Here is a 7290-nt window from a genome sequence, read left to right on the forward strand (position 1 = left end):
CTATTTAGGAGGCCTAATTTTAGGCTAAGATGAATCACATTCCAGAAGTGTCTATGTCTCTCCATCAACTAGAAAGAGAGCTCAGATGTGAAATTTCTGCATCTTATTTTTTTCTCAGTGAACACCGCTTTAGAAACTGAATCTTAATGCTCACAGACTTGATTTTATGCTGTGTAAAAAGGGAGAAAAATAAAGAAAGGAAAAAAAAGAGAGAGAGAGAGAAAAAAAACTTGAAGATCTTGAGGAGGCTGGAACAACTTTTGAAGACTGAAGGCAACTTTGAACCTGTCTGGATCAAAAGTCAAGCTGGTGTTTAGCGTCACGCTGACAGAAAATGGAGTTCCTCATGAAGAGCCCTTGGAGGGGATTAGTTTATGCAAAGGCTTCCTGGTCATCAGGAAAGCTCCCCGCTTTGCCACACCATTGCCCTCTGAGTTCCCACGACTGCCAGGAGCAATTTTGGCTTCTTTCTGCATCAGTGTGATTGACAGGCATGTTTTGGATGAGGCATCAACTGAACAGGAGAACAAAGGGCATAAACAATCAAAGCCCTTCAGGAGCTCGCTTTACAAGTTTCCCATAAATCTTTTTAAATTCTTCAGTCTAATTGCATCAGCCCAATTTTTGCCCCCGAGTTGCTCTTACCTTAAACACATATAAATAAGATGAGAACTGGGCCTGTTCTTCTTAAGGTTTTACATGGATGAGTTTTTCATTGTATATGGTAAAAACCCCTGCCTTTTTACTTCCTTCAGGTACACACTACAGAGGAAAATTCTCAATAGAAGAAAAGGACTAATCATGTTCCCATGAATGCTGCACGCTGTACCCACCTCTGCACATGGAAGCTGGGGAAGAAAGATGATGCTCCAGAGCTGGGACTCAGGGAGAACTAAGTGCATCAGAAGTACTGAGCATAGCTTCTACTGTGGCCAAAAACTATTGAAATGGAAGCATAACAGATCCTAATCAATCCTTTTCTGGATGGGAATGAGGCTAAAGAATAGATTACTGTCCATGAGAGAATACTGAAAACCCAGAAATTGCATAATTAAGAGTATTCTTAGGCTACAAGCCAGGAGCACTAGTGTCCTGTTGCTGGGTGATTTGTTTCTAAGTGGCAGCTCTGCTCCTGTCTTTACAAGACTATGTCCTTTTTATGAGAAATGGGCAAATATGATTGAGTTTTACAAACCAAGATGTATGTTTGCATTGGCTGTCAGCATTGTAGTTCTAGTTTTTCTGTCTGTAACTGTTGAATGCATGGCCTGATGTGAAAAATGAATACTGCAAGCCCACCAAAGTCAGGGGAACTGAGTCTCTTGCAGTAATAAGCCCAGCCCAAGGAACAGCAAGGAAACACTTGACCATCTCCACAAGGAAAAAGTTGTCCTTGTGCTTTTCATTCTTCTTCAGCCAAAACATACAAAACTTAGTTCTTCTGATACATAAAGTACAGCTATCAGTGATAAATGCCATTCCACCTATCTTCTTTCCATCTTCTAAATGGTCTATTCAGTTTTATGACCCCCAATTACAAGTTGCTGTTATTCTTTGAATTGCTGTAAAACTGAACAGTCTCCATATGTTCAGAGCAGCTTGCAATTAGCATGCCCTGAACTTAGAAACTGCAGTCTATTAAAAATATGGACATATTAAAGCATAGCATCTGGAAACCTCCATATGTCCATCTCACACAGTGAGCTTCAGATGCCAGGGTCAAAAGGAGACTCCTAGCTATCCCAGAAAAGAGCTTGTGTGTGTCACCACTCAGCTGCAGAACTTCAGAGAATGTTTATACTTTCTTGTAAAATATTATATTACTTCACACTTAGCTTTTATGGTTTTTTCATAGGAAAAAAGATAAAGAAAAAATAAAGAAAATTTAAAAAGCTAAGGTTTGCTATGTTATAACCACTCAGGTGGGTTTCTCAAAACTCAGATGTATTTTGCTCTGCCAATTGTCTCATTTTGTGAAGCTTCCATCAAACCAAGGGCCTGTTGGAGACCCATTTTTGCTTAAATGCATTTTTGTTCTATTCCATAAAAAGTGCAAGGAGAATATTTTCAAAGGAATATGAAGTAGAGATGAAGATTGGGCTTATATGTCTTCCAAAATGAAAAGTCCTGAAATGGACCACATAGTTTTCCTCTTCATATAGCTTCCAAGGCAAAGACAGGTCTCTATTTTATCCAGATTCCCATTTGAACAAATATGCTGCACTAGCTGAGGGCTGGTTTCCATTTTAATAGCAGATATTCTGTCAACAACAACCTTGTACATGAAACAGGAGCTATTCAACTTATGTTATATTAATCAAAGTAATTGAAGCACAAAAATTACTGCTAACAAGTAGACACAGGGCAATAGATTCTAGCAGAACTGAAGTGCTCTTTGGAAGTGGCACTACTGAAGTAAAAAAAAATTAAATGATTCGTAGAATCATAGAATCACAGAAAGGTTTGTTTGGGTTGGAGGGGACCTTAAAGATCATCTAGTTCCAAACCCCCTGCCATGGGCAGGGACACCCTCCACTGGACCAGGTTGCCCAAAGCCCCATCCAGCCTGGCCTTGAACACTTCCAGGAAGCGGACATCCACAACTTCTCTGGGCAACCTGGTCGAGTGCCTCTCCACCCTCACAGTAGAAAATTTATTGCTTATATCCAGTCTAAACCTACCCTCCTTCAACTTAAAGCCATTAACCCTTGTCCTATCACTCCATGCCCTTGTAAACAGTCCCTCTCCAGATTTCTTGCAGGCCCCCTTTAGGTACTCTAAGGCTGCTATAGGGTCTCCCCGGAGCCTTCTCTTCTCCAGGCTGAACAACCCCAACTCTTTCAGCCTGTCGTTGTAGCAGAGGTGCTCCATCTCTCTGATTATCTTTGTGGCCCTTCTCTGGACTTGGTCCAACAGCTCCACATCCTCCTTATGTTGGGGACCCCAGAGTTGGACACAGTACTCCAGGTGGGTCTCATGAGAGTGGTGTAGAGGGGGAGAATGAATATACTGCACAGCAAATAAATCTGGCTTTTGCTGATGCATGTCTTAGGGTAAGGAGTCAAATCATGGATCCAGTGCTCTGTTCTGTATTGCACCTTCTTTCCCATTCTAGGAATGGATAAGCAATAGGAAACTTTGTAAATTTTTGTGTTTCACTGCCTAGGAGTTTGATTGCTGGTGCAGAAAATACAGGGGAGGAGCATTTTCTTTTACTTACTTCCCTTTAGAAGTGAACATTATCCTTCTTTTACATTTTCAGCAAGCAGTCAAGAAAGAAAATGATTTGTTTTGTTTTGTTTTGTTTTTTTAAAATATAATTTCAAAACACATTGTCACTACCCAGAAAAACCAACAACCCCATACTGGAAAAGGGATAGATTTCAAAGACTTATAACTCCATTAGTGTCTGCAGTAATGCCGCAAGGAGCAGGAATGTTTTGTTCTCTCAGATGAGTTATTCCTCAGTGAAGCGGATGGCTGCAGACTCCAGAGAATCATTTCTAAGTGGGTTTTTCTTTCCTTTCTTTGGCATGCCACTGGCTGTTCTGCCAGTGAACAGGAATAAAAAGCAAAAACAGGTATTATTTATGCAGTAGTATAAACCATCTGACACATCAGTCAGCACTAGACACTTGTAAAGATGTCCTTACTGCTTTTTCTCCTGTTTGCTGATGAAGTATTTTCTTTATTATTATTGATGTTTCTTTTCCTGAACCATGCATAATATTTTACTAAACATAGGGATATCTAAGCCAAACTAACCCTTTTTTTTCATTATCTTTTGCGATGGGTGCCTGCAGGATGCAATCCACTTTCCAAAAGGACAGAAAATCACCTCTGCATTGAGGACCAGACACATAACAGAGATAACATGGAAAACCATGTAAAGAGTATCTTTTAGCAGTTCCACACTGCAGGAAGAAACAGCTCTGGTTTTAAATTTTCTGCCTCTCAATTTCATCACTTTTCTCCTGACTACATTTTTCTAGAAAATGTCTGTGAAGAGATCTCCATAGCTCTGTTTATATGATTTACCTTTCTATTGTCTTTCATGTTCCTTCTTTGTCTTCTCTCTGCTTTCTGGTCATATTGGTATTTTCTAATGACACCTGTTACTGAAAGCACACAATCTACCCATTATAAGCAAACGAGCCAAACATGCCTGTAAATGACAGATGAATCTGACTGAGATTTGAGATTGAGATACTCTAAAGGATGTTGTCAAAATATTTATGATGTGGAAAGAGTGCAGCTGAAGCATCAGAGAAGTATTGCTGAAGATTGCAAAGAAAGACTGGAATGATTTTACCAAGATATGCAGAGTATGGAGAATACATGTTGCCACTCAATCTGCTTGTTTGTAAACAGCAGATTTCAGAATCACTGAGGTCCAACTAATTACAGCTGCCAAACTCTCTGAGAAAACAGACCTTCTTCAGCACTCCATCAGTTTTTCATATCCAGATGTGCTGGTTTTGGCAGGGATAGACTTCATTTTCTTCATAGTAGCTTGTATGGGGCTGTGTTTTGGGTTTGTGCTGGAAACCCTGATGACAACACAGAGATGTTTTTGTTACTGCTGAGCAGTGCTTACACAGAGCCAAGGCCTTTTCTGCTTCTTACACCACCCCACCAGCAAGTAGGCTGGGGGTGCACAAGGAGTTGGGAGGGGACACAGCCGGGACAGCTGACCCCAACTGACCAAAGGGATATTCCACACCATATGACATCATGCTCAGCGTGTAAAGCTGGGGGAAGAAGAAGGAAGGGGGGACTGTTCGGAGTGATGGCGTTTGTCTTCCCAAGTAACTGTTATGCGTGATGGAGCCCTGCTTTCCTGGAGATGGCCAAACACCTGCCTGCTGATGGGAAGTAGTGAATGAATTCCTTGTTTTGCTTTGCTTGCGTGAGCAGCTTTTTGCTTTACCTATTAAACTGTCTTTATCTCAGCCCACAAGTTTTCCTCGCTTTCACTCTTCTGATTCTCTCCCCGATTGCGCCAGAGGGGAACGAGTAAGGGGATGCATGGTGCTTAGCTGCTGGCTGGGGCAAAACCAGGACACTGATAAAAATAGTCTTAGCTGGTCATGTATATGAGAGAGCAAATGCAGTATGTGGGGAGCAATTCAAGCCAAGATGTCAGGTAACAGATCTTCCAGGTTTTCCTGATTATCTTCAGTTGTGAAAATCACATGAAGCAGACTACTCTTCTGGAGGCATTTCATAACAACAAAAAGTCTGGTAATAGCTGTACTATGATCAAAAGAAAGTTTGAATCTATGTTTTGTCTAGTGCAATTGAACCATGATGATTATAGAATAACATCTAGAAAATCAACTTACTGCTAACAAATATGTTAATGGCACTTGGACCCTTTTTTTTTCTCAATTTTATCTCTAAGCCAAAAATTCAGAGTCCTGGTACAAGCACAGACACAAGGGTTCAATCAGCTTCTGGATTTTTGAACTGAGCTTGCTCAAGTACCTGGTAGGAGACAATATTTCCATTATATTTTCACTAGAGAATAGTATAATAATGTTGTTATTTCTCATTTCTACATGAAGTCTGCCTGTTATAAAGGACATTTATGTTAAACTGGAAAGTATGTGGCAAGCTGGGAGTGTGGGGTTTAACTCACCATATGGGCTGTTCATGTATCAGGTATCTGGTTTAAGCTAATAAAGTTAGCTTTCTCTGTATTTAGAGGAAAAAATTATGCACCTCTGGACTAATTTAACTGACTTCGCATGCATACATGTAGGCATCTTTAATGTAGATAATGCTAGGTGTTTAAGATCCCACTATAATCAATGGGGGTCTACTCAAAGCCTTCAAAGAAATCTAGAGGGTGACTCATCCCATCCTGAAGTGGACACGTGCATCCGCTCAGTCAAGCATTACCAACTCTTTTGACTAAGAAACTGTATTTGTTTGCCTAAACATAGGTTTTGAGAGCTGTTTGACATGTCCTGAGATACCCTCCTGGCCTCAGCAGCTATATGCAGAAAGGAGCAGATCTTTCTTAGCTCATTTTTTGTACCTGCTTAGGCCATGGGCATGATGCAGCTATCCTAAATCTCTACTGACTACAGTGTTTAGCCACCTGCCCTGCCTATGAACACCTGCTCTTACAGTAAAGGTGTCTAAATGTGGAGCCAAATCCCATCCTTTGGGTCAAATTCATCCCTCAGCCAAGTGAACGCACTGAGCTGAATTTGTTGTGTTGCCTAATGTCGCTTTTAAGTCTTGTACACAGCAATGTACAAACAAATTTGGTGGCATTCTATGACAGGGTTACAGCGTTGGTGGGTAAGGGAAGAGTGACAGAGGTCATCTCCCTGGACTTGTGCAAAGCATTTAACACTGTCCCATATGACATCCTTGTCTCTAGATTGGAGAGATGTGGATTCAACAGATGGACCCCTCAGTGGATAAGGAATTGGCTGGATGGTCACACTCAAAGAGTTGTGGTCAATGGCTCAATGTCCAAGTGGAGATCAGTGACAAGTGACGTTCCTCAGGGGTCGGTACTGGGACTGGCACTGTTTAACATCTTTGTCAGCAAGATGGACAGTGGGATTGAGTGCACCCTCAGCAAGTTAGCTAATGACCTCAAGCTCTGTGGTACGGTTGACACCCTGGAGGGAAGGGATGCCATGAGGAGGGACCTTGACAGGCTGGAGAGGTGGGCCCATGTGAACCGCATGAAGTTCAACAAGGCCAAACGCAAGGTCCCGCATGTGGGTCGGGGCAATCCCAAGCACAACTACAGGCTGGGTGGGGAATGGATTGAAAGCAGCCCTGAGGAGAAGGACTTGGGCGTGTTGGTGGACGAGAAGCTCACCATGAGCCAGCAATGTGCGCTTGCAGCCCAGAAAGCCAACCGTATCCTGGGCTGTACCAAAAGAAGTGTGACCAGCAGGTCAAGGGAGGTGATTCTCCCCCTCTACGCCACTCTCATGAGACCCACCTGGAGTACTGTGTCCAACTCTGGGGTCCCCAACATAAGGAGGATGTGGAGCTGTTGGACCAAGTCCAGAGAAGGGCCACAAAGATGATCAGAGAGATGAACACCTCTGCTACAACGACAGGCTGAAAGAGTTGGGGTTGTTCAGCCTGGAGAAGAGAAGGCTCCGGGGAGACCCTATAGCAGCCTTAGAGTACCTAAAGGGGGCCTGCAAGAAATCTGGAGAGGGACTGTTTACAAGGGCATGGAGTGATAGGACAAGGGTTAATGGCTTTAAGTTGAAGGAGGGTAGGTTTAGACTGGATATAAGCAATAAATTT

This window comes from Grus americana, chromosome 3, assembly GCF_028858705.1.
Source record: "Grus americana isolate bGruAme1 chromosome 3, bGruAme1.mat, whole genome shotgun sequence".
In the NCBI taxonomy this organism is placed as follows: domain Eukaryota; kingdom Metazoa; phylum Chordata; class Aves; order Gruiformes; family Gruidae; genus Grus; species Grus americana.